This window comes from Lissotriton vulgaris, chromosome 5 (genome assembly GCF_964263255.1).
Source record: "Lissotriton vulgaris chromosome 5, aLisVul1.2, whole genome shotgun sequence".
NCBI lineage: Eukaryota > Metazoa > Chordata > Amphibia > Caudata > Salamandridae > Lissotriton > Lissotriton vulgaris.
In genome coordinates, this window is record NC_141693.1 from 849,848,136 (window position 1) to 849,862,899 (window position 14,764).

A 14,764-nucleotide genomic window follows, 5' to 3' on the forward strand; every position below is an offset into this window, starting at 1 on the left:
GTCCGGTATGCCCGTAATTCGTGTTGTGCGGCTCAGGTTGGACCTGTAGTCTTCTTACTTGGTGGGGAGATGGATCTGACATTCTGGGGCGCAATGATCTTTTCCTGAGTGGGTGTTGTGTTGGTACGATTGGGGAGTGGCAGCACGGTAAACCAGACTCTGCTGTTTTGTTGCCCGAGAACGCAAGGGTGTAGCTCCTCTACTCCAAGGGGGATTGCTGGCAATTTGCGAAGGGCTGGCAGTCTATCGGGTTTCTTGGTTAGAGGTTCAGCTGCAGGATGAGTCAGTTTCCTTAGATTGTTGAGAGTAGTTCAGGCAGAGTTTGTCGCCAAAAAGTCCACAGTAAGTCTTCCATTCTCGTTTTCATGGCTCTTCTCCGTCCTCTTCTTCTGTGTCCATTGAATCCCAGTTCCTGGCATCACCTAAATACTCAATTTAGGGGGCGTGATGGGGAGTGATAGGTAGTGGCCAATAGGCTACTTACCTTTAGAGTGACTACACTCCCTATATGAACATTTCCTGTGGGAAGGGGGCATAACCCTGACCCAGTGAGCCTAATTCCACCAAAACTAAGATCATGTTCACATCAGGTAGTCCACCTTAGGGTTGGAACTGGCTTCATAGTGAATGGTACTCTCGACTAGCTTGATTTCTCACCTGTCCTGGTGCTCAATGGGTCTCAGGGCAGTGGGTGGCATCTCCCATGTTTGGCAGTAGGCCGGGGTCGCACATCAAAGGCGACAGCAGCTTTTGAAGTCTCCTGCCTTGATATGCTGATTACTAGCCATCTTGATTGGGGAGGTGAGATTTCCTCTGGCCAGATAATGCATTGTTTCCTCCCTCAGAGAGCATGTGCTCTTACCAGCTGGAGGTCAGAAACCTGTTTGCGATGTCAGACTGGTCTACACCAGTTAGCCAGTCAGAGGTTGATAGGATTTCAGGGGGTACCTCCAATGTACCCTCTGGGTGCATGTATTAATACACCCATCACTGGAATCAGTGTGGGTTTGTTAATACGAGATGTTTGATACCAAACATCTTTGGTTTAAGTGAAGCTATCATGTTGCAGAGGAACTTGTAATCACCAGTGCCCAGCACACATACTCAAGAAGGCTTCCCTGTTCACTGGCAATGTGCAAGAATCACACTGAACATCACTGGGGAATATCTCCTCATGCAGTTATGTCCTCACATCTAGTATGATGCATTCTGCCTTAGGGCTGTAAGTTCTGCAGTAGGGGTGACTTACATATATTACATACAGTCTCTTTAGGCATGACACATGGGAGGTGTGGCATGTCATGTCTTCACTTTTGTCTGTACCATGTCACACAGCCTGCAGTGGCAGTTTGAATGAGTGTGGTGAGGGGTCCCTTAGGGCAGCCAATACATGCTGCAGCCCTTAGGGGCCCTCGTTAGCATCCATGCTCTAGATATCAGAGGTACCATTTACTAGGGACTTACAGGGGTGGTAAATGTATTGCCAATTTGGAGAACAATTGTGTCATTTTATGGAAAGAGATCAGGCACTAGGGGCCTGGACAGCAGGAACCCAGTAAATCTCCAGAAAAATGTAATTATTTTTTAGGCAAAAATTTGGAGTGACCATGTCAAAAAGGGGCATTTTTCCTACAACTTGGATTTTGCAGAGAGTCTCAGTGGGAATCTATTCTTTATACTGGTGTTTTTTTGGACCCAAAACCTCTTGACCAGTTGATGTTAGTGTTTCTTTGATCTTCTCCAATTGGTTTTCTACTTGGTCTTTGTCGTCCTCTACTTCTTGCAGGACGTGAAACTTGTTACTGAGGGTGACTCAGTATTCACTCTGCTTCTGTGCATCTATTGAGGAAGGTGGTGTTATATTTCTGACATTGGTTTGTTAGTTCCAACCATGCTTTCTTCATGCTGTCAGTACCTCGCGGACTACTGCTGCATGCGCCTAGCCTGTTTTAAAATTGTAAAAACTATGATAAACTTGTATTTTAGCCATTTTTAATATTGAATTACCACGCCCTCTTAGTGTAATCGGTTCCGGCCCCTGACATTCTACTCCACTATGCGCAACCCCTTGGCCTCAGCCAATCAAGTCGGGAGGGGGAGGAGTTAGAGGCTGGGTCCCGGTACATATGTCAGCTGCAGTGCGGGAGTGAGCAGACATGCGCAGCAGGCGCGCCTGAGTCGCGCCAAAGGCAAGCCCGTCTGCGCCTGTCCACGCCCTGACGGGCACAGGGCCCAAATCCTCAAATACTTCTCAGAGGAACTCAGAACACTTGCTCAGCCGGTGCTCCCGCTCAATCCCTTCATCCGCAAGCGCCTCAGCCTGATTGGTATCTCTCAGGTACTGAGATCCCTCAAAGATTTACTGCGCCCCCATCCCCCACAACACTTGGGGATCTGGCCCTGCCCAAATCAAAAATAAAGCTCTACGCATATTCTACCTTAACACCCACTCTCTAGTAAAGCACCAGATGGACATTTTCCTGCTACTAATGGCGGAAAAACCAGACATCTTCTTGGTCACGGAAACTTTGCTAAATCACGACCCTACCCCTGAAATGCTAGCTGCACTACCACAGGACTACTACATCTTACATGAGAACCGACCGTCAGGAAAAACTGGTGGGGGAATAGCCGCGATTATCCATAAAGACCATAACTTCACCTCTTTTTTCCCCCTTGATCCTCCCCACTGTGGAGAATATGGCCATTACACTAGACTCCAGTTCTGGACCTCTCATCTGTGTCCTTGTCAACAGGCCCCCACACATATGCCCTTATTTCCTCTCTCGCTGAGTGAACAGATAGCTAACCTGGCCACGAACTATGCTAATATACTGTTAATTGGTGATCTGAATTACTGGTGAATGACTGCTGAATTATTTGACCTACTAACCAATCTCAATTTTACTCATCACATATCCTCAGCCACCCACATTAAAGGGCACCCACTGGATCAAGTTTGGACCACAAATCTAACAGCATCCGTGCCCCCGATCCTGCCATGCATATGGTCTTATCACTATCTAATGAAATTCACAGCAATGATCTCCTTCAAAATTAAGACCCCCCACGGCTGAGGGCGGCATGATAAGGAAATGGAGGGCTCTTAAGAAACAGGAATTACTTGACTCCTTGGCTAGCTCCGCCCCCGCTCGCAACCCTTATATCAATATCACGGAAGAAAACATCTTAGGCTGGCTACAAGCGGCCGAGCCGACGCACAGAAAAGGTTCTGTTTGGAGCTAAAAAAGCTAAAGTTAGCTTTTCGCCAAAAAGAAAGGAGCTGGAGGTTAAGTTACTCCCTTGAAGAGAAACTCCTATACCGAAAGGTGCAGAAAGAATATAAGAATGCCATTACTGCTGCCAAAGCTGCCCACTTCTCTGATAGAATTCTGAGCTCCCACAATAGGTCGAAGAAAATTTTCTCTATAGTCAATGATCTTTGCAATGCAGATAGAATACATCCTAAACAGACACCCACCCAAGAACTATGCAACTCTTTGAACAACTACTTCATGGAAAAAATCTCCAACATCAAAGCTAGCATCCCCATACCCAGCACCATGGAGCCCCCTGGCACCACGATGATGAATCTGTCCACCTTATATCACTTTCCTGATATTAGTACTCAGTCCGTCCTGGACTTGTTGTCCAGAGTTAAATCAGGCTTCCCCAGGGATTGCTGCCCACCTCACAATCTAAAAGACACCCTCTCGACCCTGCCGCACACCATAATGACTTTTCTGAACAAGTCCCTCTTGCAGGGCAAGGTCCCTAGTGCATTTAAAGATGATGTACTTTTAAGGTTTTAACAAATCAAATAAAGTTTTGTTTGACTGACTGGCATTAAAGGATGCCATAGTGGTCCCCTTCCTAAAGAAACCGGGAGCCAACCCTCCTGAATCTATGTAATTATCACTCCATTTCCTTGCTCCCCTATTTGCCATGGTTCTAAAGCCACACGTAGCAAAGTGTTTATCTAACTTCATAGAACACTCTGAATACTTAGATCCCCACCAAGCGGGCTTCCGCCCGGCCATTCCACTGAGACAATGATTCTCCCAGTATTGGACTCCTTACGTACAAATGCTGACAAGGGTATCCCTCAGACCTTGGTGCTCCTGGATCTGTCGGCCGCATTTGACACGGTCGACCACAAAATCATGATGGACCGTGTCAGACAGGCCGGCATCCAAGGCTCAGCCCTCGATTGGATTGGTTCATTTCTCGAAGGCCGTACCCAAACAGTACGTCTTGCCCCATTCACCGCCCTTAAAATTGTGACTACGTGTGGGGTCCCACAGGGATCGTCACTATCCCCCCACCTGTTCAATCTATATTTCTTGCCTCTGATCTAGTCCCTGAAGGACAGGAGGGTAACTACATTTAATGATGCTGATCACCTTCAGCTGCTTTTTACTATCCCCTAGCTCAATTTAGGAATTCCAGGCTACCATGCTTCACATTCAGCATTGGATGGACCTAAATAATTTCAAACTTAATCCAGGCACGACCGAACTAGTTCTGACCGGGAACAGTCAGATCTTCTGGGGCCCACTCCATTGGCCGACAGAACTTGGATCTCAACTCGCCCTGTCCTCCTTTGTGAAAAGTCTAGGGGTCACCATAAATGACGATCTCTCATTAAAATCTCAAATGAAGCACTGGTCTGGATCTGCTTCTTCCAGCTGCGCAAAATCAGGAAGATCAGTCATCTGCTCACCCACGCAGCGTTAATACAGGTAGTGATTGCCTTGGTACTTTCACACCTAGATTTTGCCAACTCACTTTACCTCTTCATGCCACTCTACTTAATTAAACGTCTCCATTTTATCCAGAACCAAGTTGCGAGTCTGATCCACCAGCAACCAAGATGGCAATCTGCCAGACCTTTACTACAACAACTCCACTGGATTCCCATTTCCCAACGTGCAGCATTTAAAACGAATTGCTTAATATTTAGGTCTCTATACTGCCAGAGCCCTAAATTCATCAACTGCCTGTTATCTAGGTATGCCCCCTCCCGCAACCTGTGCTCAGCCCACCATCAGCTGTTAAACACCCTTGCCTTCATGTTAAAACACCAGGGAGGACGCAGGTTTGCCTCCTTGGCCCCCAAATTGTGGAACTCCTTTTTTACTGGAGATCCGGGCATGTAACAACCTTCTGAGCTTCAGGAAAATGCTCAAGACATGGTTGTTTGGGCAGGCTCATGAGTAACTTCGATCTTGGTCCGGCAAACTCTAGAGCTAGCACAATGAAACCAACTGGTGTACGTGCTCTATAGAAATTCTTTATAACATAACATAATATTAGCTTTAGCCTGGCTACGACATGGTGATGGTCTGACGCCATGTCCGCTTCTCTCATCATTCTCACATTCTGCTGGGACCTCCAGAACTTCTTGGCAATTCTGACACAGTTGATTTGATTTTCTGCTGAATGGTTCAGTGACACCCACGTTGCTTGTATACTTTTTTGTGTGAGAATATACTACCGCCTACCACCAGACTGTTCAGGGCACAGAGATCTGCAATTCATATCACCATGGCCATGGTTGCCCGCGACTTCTTCGTACTGAGTGTTGCCGCTTCCAATCATGGCAATAAAGTTCCCCCATCAGTATGGTGATGTCTCTCTCAAGGCATTTCTCCAGGATGGACTGGAGTTTGTTGTAAAACTTTTCTTTTTCCACTTCTTTTATGTTATTTGTTAGTGCATAGCACTGAATAACATTCGTGTTGATCCTCTTTTTCTTTGTGCGGAAGGTTGCTGTGATGATTCTGGAACCGTGGACTTCCCATCCAATCAAAGCTCTGTTGGCTGCTGGAGTTAGCATCAGTGCTACTGCCTTAGTATGTTTGGATTTCTCTTCCTCGTGTCCAGAATACAGCAGCATTCCTCCTGGTGTCAGTCTTCTGTCCAGACTGAGTCCATCAGGTCTTGCTGATCCCACGCAGGACGAGGTTGAATTTTTCCATCTCCACTGTAATTTAGGCTGTCTTGCCTGTATTGTACATGTTCCTCATTTTCCATTTCCGATGATGATGATCTTGGTTGAAAGCAGGTGGATCGGCTTTGTGACTTCCAAGGAACGCTGGCTTTCAACAAAAGGCGTCATAGGTTTCCATGAAGGAGATTCCTCACTCTCCAGGCTGGTATGTCTTTTCGTTGACGTTTCTATAGCTAGTATTCTTTTAAATGTTGGGGTAGCTAACTTCACACATAGCCCTCCTCCACTCCCAGCTGAATGAATGAATGAATGGTCACATTATAGAGTGCAAACAAATGCCCAAGGGGTTCAAGGTGCTGGTAGCGGGAAATCGGTCAAGGGAAGGGAAGTGTCAATCCTCTAAGAGATTAGAGGGCAAAGAGCCAGGTCTTTAATGATTTACAAAAGAGAAGATGTGACTCTAGACAAGAGATTGGTGTATGTAGGGTATTCCAGAGTTTGGATGCAGCCACAGCAAAGGTTCTTCCTCCGCACTTTGTCCGCCTGAACCAAGGCACTACCAGCAAATTTTTGTTGGCAGATCATAGCTGTCTGGCTGGGACATAGCGTTGGAACAGGTGTTTAATTCTTCCTGGGCCTGAGTTCCCCTGCTCACTTTGCCACTGGATTCAAGCTAGCCTGGCTGATGAAGGGTGCTACCCAGAAACCGGTCCCAGGATGCTTGTTTGCGGTTCAGGGAAGACCTAGGCTTGGCAGTTCGGGCTGGACTATTCCCATGAGGCACAGGGTCAAGACTGATTTGCATATAGCTGGGTCTGAACTGAGGTGGCGAAGTGAGCTAAAGAATGATGATGGATTCAACCCAGATCTGTAACTGGGGGTGAGTGTCTAAAAAGTTTCAGCACCCTGTCCATCATCTCCTTGTGTTTGCTGTGTTCACCTTAAGTTGGCAGGGTATGTCCAGACGTGGGTCCCTTGCTTACTTTGCCACTGGATTCAAGCTAGCCTCGCCGATGAAGGGTTATACCCAGAAATCGGTCCCAGGATGCTTGTTTCCGGTTCAGGGAAGACCTGGCTTGGCAGTCTGGGCCGGACTGTTTCCATGAGGCACAGGGTCAAGACTGATTTGCATATAGCTGGGTCTGAACTGAGGTTGCAAAGTGAGCTAAAGCATGATGATGGATTCAACCCTGAATTGTGACTGATGGTGAGTGTCTGAAAAGTTTCAGAGCTCTGTCCATCATCTCCTTGTGTTTCCAGAGTGAAAAAGAGCCTTGTGAACAATCCATAGGGCCTTAAACAGAATTTGATTTTCGGCAAGGAGCAAATGCAGTTTTGGAATAGCAGCGGAGATTGAATGGGATTTCAGAACGTCTAAAATCAGTCTCGCTGCAGCATTCTGGACAAGTTGCAGCATATAGGTGGATCCCCTGTTAATGTCCAGTTAGAGGGCATTACAATACTCCAATCTGTGTTTTTGCTATGAAAGTGATAGACATGGAAATATCTTCCTCAGGGTCCTAATAATCCAGAAGGAGGATGAAACAGTTCTTTGACCTGGGGGGTCAAAAGAGAGCATATTGTCAACTATGACCCCAAGATTCTATGCCAAGGCAACAGGGCAAGGGTATGATCCAAGCATTTCTAGCCACCATCAGTGCGTCCATATATTTTGTTGGTAGCCGAAGACCAGTACCTCAGTTTTGTCCCAATTAAGGAGAAGAAAGCTGTTTGCCATCCAGGAGGGAACAGCCTGCATGCAGCTGTTGAAATTAGCTGTGGAGGTCTCTTCATTTTTTGTGATGGACACAATTATGTGTGCGTCGTCAGCATAGGCTAGACCACCAACCCAAAGGATATAATCACCTTGGCCAAAGGGGAGACATATATATTAAACAGGGTAGGACTTAAAGAGGAGCCTTGCAGGACTCCACAGAATGTAGATATGGGATCAGAGTCTGACGCCCCGATTTCCTGAAGAGGATCAGTCAGCCTTGTCGAGGAGATAGTATCGAAGACCACAAAGAGATCCAACAGTATCACCAATGAAGTGTCCCAGCATCCACGAATGGTATTTACTGCAGCTATTAACGCAGTCTTGGACCGTGGCTGGGCTTGGGACAAGCCATGCTGGAGTTCACCAAGTAGAAATGGCAAAATTGTATGGTTGTCTGTAATACTGTATTTGAATGAAAATTGCCCTTCACCCGTAAACATATAGTTAAAGAATGTGTGCAGTATACGTACACATGAAAAAGCACACATTTGGTATGGTATATACATATGTTGCATTGTTCTAAACATAATTTAAGAAACTCAACTACACTTTTATATGTTGTTTATTTCCTTGGCCCTTTGTAGGTCTTAGCAAGAAAATAGATTATTCATTGGGAGAAGTAAGAGCCCAATTGTTAGATCTGTCAGCCTTAGGGTGGTATCCCCCCAAACTTTTAGCTTTCTTCCTCCATTTTTACAGATCTTGTTTTTGCTGACCTAAGGACTTTGTGCACTTTAGCACTGATACCCAGTGATAATGTGCCTGTGCCCTGTCCTCTAAACATGGTAACATTCACCTATACCCAATTGAAATATTTAACTTGCATATAAGTCCTTAGTAAAGTCACTAACATATGCACAGGGCATGTAAATTAAATGCTATTAGTGTCCTGCAGCACTGATTGTGGCACCCAGTGCCAATACATATAAGTCATCCATACAGTAGGCCCTAGTCAGCCCAGGCCCTAGACAGCCCAGAGGACAGCGTACAATGTATTTAAAAAGTGAAACATGTACATTTAAGTTGTACATGTCCTGGTAGTACAAAACTCTCAAATTCGTTTTTCACTATTGCAAGGCCTATCTCTCCCATAGGACAACTTTGGGATTGCATTCTCTCATTTTAAAAGTGTCATTTTCAAATGAGTACAGGTAGCCAGTTCATGTTTAATGTCTCTGGAATCATAACTTACAGTGAAATCTGATATTAAATTGTAATTCTGAAACTGGCACTTTTAGAAAGTTAGCTTTTTTTGACGTAGGCATTTAGTGCCTGTAGCCTGTTAGGGTCACATGACTGGGTGTAGCTAACTGTTGGGCTTTGAGTATTCCTCCTAATCAGCCACACACAATAGCAAGCTTAGATGTGCCTGGATAGGCCATTACATGCAGGATGGGAAGGAGGAGTGGGGCACAAGCCAACTTACACTTGAATAGGCTGTGTCCTGCCTCCACACAAAGATCTGCACATCCCCTGTAGTGAGTCTGAAGCGAGTCAATGCAAGTACAGAGGGGTTTCCCTGCCATAAATTCGTTACGAAGGCTGGGCTCATGTAAACAAATGTACAAAAATTCTTAGGCATCACTTCATTTACAACATGTAAAATATATCATAACAGAACTGAGAGCACATGATGCAATAACCGGAGAGTCAAACATACAAAACAAAATGGATGTATTTGTTATTCTAACATAGTTATAGTCAATTTGTGTTTAAAAATGAATACCTTCAAGAAATTACATAAAAAAATTACATATATATATTCCATCCTTACACTCTCTCATACCCTCTCATCTGTCCACAGCATACATCAAAACAAAAACATACAGATGGTTTACATGACCAAGTTGATCTCATAGTTATGATTAATTCATATAGTGTATGGTACATCTATACTGGGCAACACTGATAGACCACATTTCTTTTTACTGCAGGGCTGCTTATTGATATGGTTCTCAATATCAATAATAGATAATATATTTTAGATAATATATTTTCTTCCTCTAGTGAGTATGAAGTGAGGACAGGGAAGGCAGGATGCCCGGGGACAGCAAAGGGGAACCTCTAGAAGCGTCTCCACCACCTCAATTCTTCAGCACACTTCTGGACCAGTGATAATGTGCGAGGAAAGGACTGACACTCTGCTGGACTGATGCTCTGAAGGAATGGCTTCCCTGATGTGCTGACCTGCTGCCCTCTTGCCTGGGGAAGAAGAACTGGACCTAAAACTCCATCTTGAACCCAGGACCCCAGAGTGACTCCAAGGGCTAGTCTGCTGGCCTCCTGATCTGAGCCTTAGATACATAAAAGGCTCCCCAAACAGCTCCTGGTCCCAGCTGCAGTGAGCTCCTGACCCCGAAGAGGTGCCTCTCAGGTCCTGGACTATTGATGTGGCACACGGGTGCTGAAATCTAGCTTTTGGGATCTTCACGACCACAAACGGGCTCTTTTGCTCTGAGACCGTGCAGCTCGCACTGAAAATTAGCATGAGACACCGCCAGGCCGTCTCTTCGCACTGCAGCATTGACCAGTCATGAGGGAGTGCCAACATGAAGCACTAGCCCGCACGTCTGTGATTACAGGCCTCCTCTTTGCTCTGCCGAAAGCCTCCTGTGATGCTTTCATTGCTCTTCACAGCCCTCTCCAATAGGAATGGGTCTCTTGGCACAAAACTTGAGAAGAGAAAACTTTAGCTGGGCTAATCTGTTTTTCTATCCGAGCCATGCTCCATTGAGGTCGGCCTAAACTTTTGGCGTTTACCTGGTCCAGCGCGACCACATAGCCATAGTTGACACCTAATGCTTTCAGGTGCTATTTTTCACTTTATTCTTTAAAAATTCATAACTCCACATCTACTGGTTTGATTTTTGTCATTTGGATTTTGTTCTATTTATTAAATTCTCCTCTATTATTCTAACCTGTGGTGGGATCTTTTTGTGTAGTTTTGCCAATGATTTAGTGTTTGAACTGTTGAACAGATACTTTACACATTGCTTCTAAGTTAAGCCTGGCTGCGATGTGAGAAGCTAACAGGGGGTTGACCAAATGTTAATGTAGGTTTTGCTTGAACCTTACCCTGATAAGGATTGTGGTGGCTGCTTGACCAGGGTGCACGCTCCAGTTAGCCAGTAACCTAATGTCTTACAACCACTTAAATAATAAAGAAAACCTTGTCAGGGATAACCAGAAAAGTCATTAAAGAAACCTATTCTTAACCCTCTGGTAGCTTGGCACAAAATCATTCAGGCTTAACTTAGAGGCAATGTGTAAAGTATTCATGCTGCACTCAAACAGTAATAAGTGAAAACATTAAATTTGTTAAATAACATTGACAAAAATCCCAAACCAATTCAGAAAATAGAGTAAAATCTCAAAAATCCAATTAGTAGAATCAGAGTTATGATTTTTCAAAGTTTCAGATAAAAATATCACTAAAAAGTACAAAGTAACTCTTGCAGTCAAAGTCACAAGCACAGGCAGACCACGATAGAGCATGATGTAGGAACAGGGTCCTGGGTCCAGGTTTGTCCTGGTGAAGAGTTTACCTTCTTAGCATGCAAGTCCATGCAATGAACCTTAACTGGAACTTCATGATGGCAGGAGCAGCGAGGTGATCATTGTCAACATGAAGAGCAGCTCATCTCTGGAGCTTTGGGTTGCCAGGAGATGCGGGCAGTTGTTGTTGGCACAAACAGCAGGTTGTGTCGGGCCTTCGCATTGGCGGGAGATGTGGGTGGCCGTTAATGCCAAGAGTTTCCTTGCAGCCTCAAAGAGCCCAAAACTTCTGAATTTTCACCTGTAAGAGTAGTACACTCTAAAGCCAGTCAAGGGTCCTAAACCTGGTGGGGCCCCTCTTGGAGATCAGAACTCACTCTAGCAGCAGGGCCCGGCCAGATGGGCCGATGCTGGGAAGGCCACTGTGAGCTTGCTGTGCCCATATAGCAGGTCAGCCAACTGACCCTTGGAGTCACATCTGGGGATCCTGGGTACACGTTAAGCATGTCCACTCTTCTTTTATAAGACAGCATGGCAGTCCTTCATCTGAATCATCCACAGTCATGGAGTGTTCTGATAAGAGGTTCTGAGGGTACCATTTTTACACAAGTGCTGTGGTAGGGCTCCCTATCTTTGTCTACCCCTATACTGGTTCTGGCATGTTCAGCCCCTTACCCTATGTTTGGCTCCAACCTATCTAGTGTAACAATGGGCAGGCAGGCCCATGTGTCAGCGTAATTTTCCAGTGTTGTGTTAGAAGCAGGAAGCCTAAGAAGTCAGGGAGGGTGTAGGGACAACCCTTTTGAAGCTCAGGCTCAGAAAGGGCTGAGTACAACCCACCAGGCCATCATCCTCAATAGAGAAGCATCCGTTTGTACACCCAAGGCCCTTTTGTTCCCTGTTTGGAAGAATAAAGATCACACCACATGGAGAACTATTTTCAGTCTTGTGACCCAGGACACTGGCAGAAAGGCACATTTGGTTTAGGCCAAAAAATGATGTAGCATTGCTCTGATAATTCCACGAGCACTAGTGCAGCAAGTGGCTGGTTTACTGCATCCTTAAAATATCTGAGAATTTTACATTACTCAATAGCTCTAAATGTGTCTTTTACTAGCAATTTCCTTTGTTTTCTGAATGAAAAGCACGGAAAGGATTTGTGAGCACTCTTGAAATCTTACTTTGTTAGATTTCGTTTTATTTTGAGCACCTCATGTTACCCTTCCTCTCCACTGAAATACGTTAGTCATCCCCTTTCCTCCCCTTAACCAAACCGAGTCTTGAGGAAATATCCATTAAGTTGGCAGACTTGATGTAGATTTCCGCATGGGAAAGTTTTTAAGTCAAAATTCTGTACCAATACACATATGCCAGCAAGCCATTGTGAAATAAGCCCTAAATCTCTTACCGATCTAAGGGGCATATTATCAAGCCTGTGCGCTAAAATTATCGCCGCTTTATCGGCCGAAAACGGCCGATAAAGCGGCGATAATGGGCTTGATAATATGCTCCGTGGAATTCCAATCGAAGCCCATGTTAGATGTCTTCACATCTAACATGTGCTTCGATTGGCATTCCATAGAGCATATTATCAAGCCCATTATCGCCGCTTTATCGGCCGTTTTCGGCCGATAAAGCGGCGATAATTTTAGCGCACAGGCTTGATAATATGCCCCTAAATTCGTAGAACATACTTGTCACTGGCATTGATTAGCATCGTTTGGGTGATTCTCGTACCTACTCACAAGATTCAATCATTCCACTGGACACCAGAACAAAGTAAAAATATCACGATGCGTTATACTATGGTTACGCGAGATAACATGAAGCTGATTGCCTACTCTTAGTACCAACATTGCTAAAGAAGACCTGAGAATCTTACCACTTCCATTAAATGTACCTACTTTATGAAATGACTTCAGGATAACACATCAAGGCACTTGCGCTTGCCGAGTGCTGTTAACACCAAGCGGTTTAAAGATTCATCCACGCCACTGTAGTCTGCCTGCCTAACCACAGTAATCCCATCAGCCAACTCACCTTCTTCCTAGCCACCAGCACACACTCCTGCCATCGGATGTCTTGAGGTTTAAGACGTCCTGTTGAAGTAAAACTGATTTTGGAGTGCGACTGTAGAGTGCATGCCAGTCCTGCCAGTGACGCCTGCTTACCATTGAGAGTGCAGAAAGCAGAATATTATGTCCTAAATCGAAACCTAAAATGTCATAAAAATATACTATTCTTTATTCCACATCCATGTGCCTTGAAGATGCATATATTGTCAAGGTACAAATATGTGGAGTTAACTTTAGTAAACTTATAGTAAATCTATAGTTATTTGTATGTAATTCCCTTTACAATATTTTGGTACCCAAAATTTTTAACATGATATTTTTGATGGACAATTTTCTATCCACCATATACCCGTAGTATAACTCTGAACCAGAGGAAGCTGTGACCCGGTGGACAAAACCAGTTACAGCTAGACATTTTTCGCACTTGCACCTGTTAAACAGATCCCTTGTATATGGAGGGTCAGAGGGCCCTGTGGGTGTTGGCACATGGGCCAGCTAAGCTTAGAAATAATGGCGCCACTAATAAGGGTCGTGCCGTGACTGCCTCCTCACGGCCTCACTTCTTTATTCATATCATCTCTCCGGTCACGTCTGGGAGACTAGACCACTTTCCTGTGGACGTGGGGTCGTCCAGGCAACACCCCTGTGCTCCACCAGTTATTGTAACACTACATTCCTCACCAACTTTAATAACAAAATCATAGATTAACATATGTAACAGTTTGCATGCAATAGTGGAGTAGGCTTAGGAACTCAGGATACAAATTGTTCATATAGTTACCACACGTTTGGTCACCACCGCTGCAGTCTTTTCTTCAAATGAGAAAGCCTGTGAGGCGGGATGATGGAGTAGGATTGCTCCATAAACTTTATTGAGAATAGTCATTTTGGCTTGAAACAGAAGGCATTGTGAGGTCTGTGTCTTCAATTTCTCGTGATGCAGAGGCAGACGTATTGGTCAGTCTTGGCCTAGAGTCCTCTGCCTGGAAGTTCTCTCTGGGGTCCCTCGGAGAAGGGACCCCAGAGGTGGAGTCATGAGGGGGTCATCTTCATTGAATGCGGCATCTTCATCCTGGCAGCAGTTGTCTGCACTAGGCCTGTGTACTTTTTTGAAGAAGGAGACCTTCTGAGTTACCTCTTCCCCGCCTCATCTAGCTGTGACCATGGTCCCTACCCTTCTCACAACTCTCCAGGGTAATGGCTTAACCAGAAGGCGGAACTTGCTGCTGGGGTGGCTGTCCTTCAGATACACTTGATTTCCAGGGCCAAGGCATGAGGTAGCGGCCTTGCGCCTCACACTGAACTGATAATTGGTGGCCCTGCGCCGGGCGAGTACCTCAGCATCATCAATGGACTCTGAGGTCCTTGTGGAATGGTATGGACGAGTGTCCCGCACAATCTGACCCATGCTGCAATGCCCTGGAGCTCTCTCTGTAGTCACTTGGGGCGTCATCTGGTATTTCC

The 14,764-nt window shown here is 45.3% G+C and overlaps 1 protein-coding gene and 1 pseudogene across 1 annotated transcript in view; one reads left to right on the forward strand and one right to left on the reverse strand.

Annotated features, from left to right (window-relative positions):
• The window catches only part of LOC147711687 (uncharacterized), an 86,915-nt gene that overhangs the window by 20,046 nt on the left and 52,105 nt on the right, over positions 1 to 14,764 (forward strand). The window lies entirely within an intron of this gene.
• Positions 1,523 to 6,121, reverse strand: LOC147711688 (protein CFDP2-like; annotated as a pseudogene).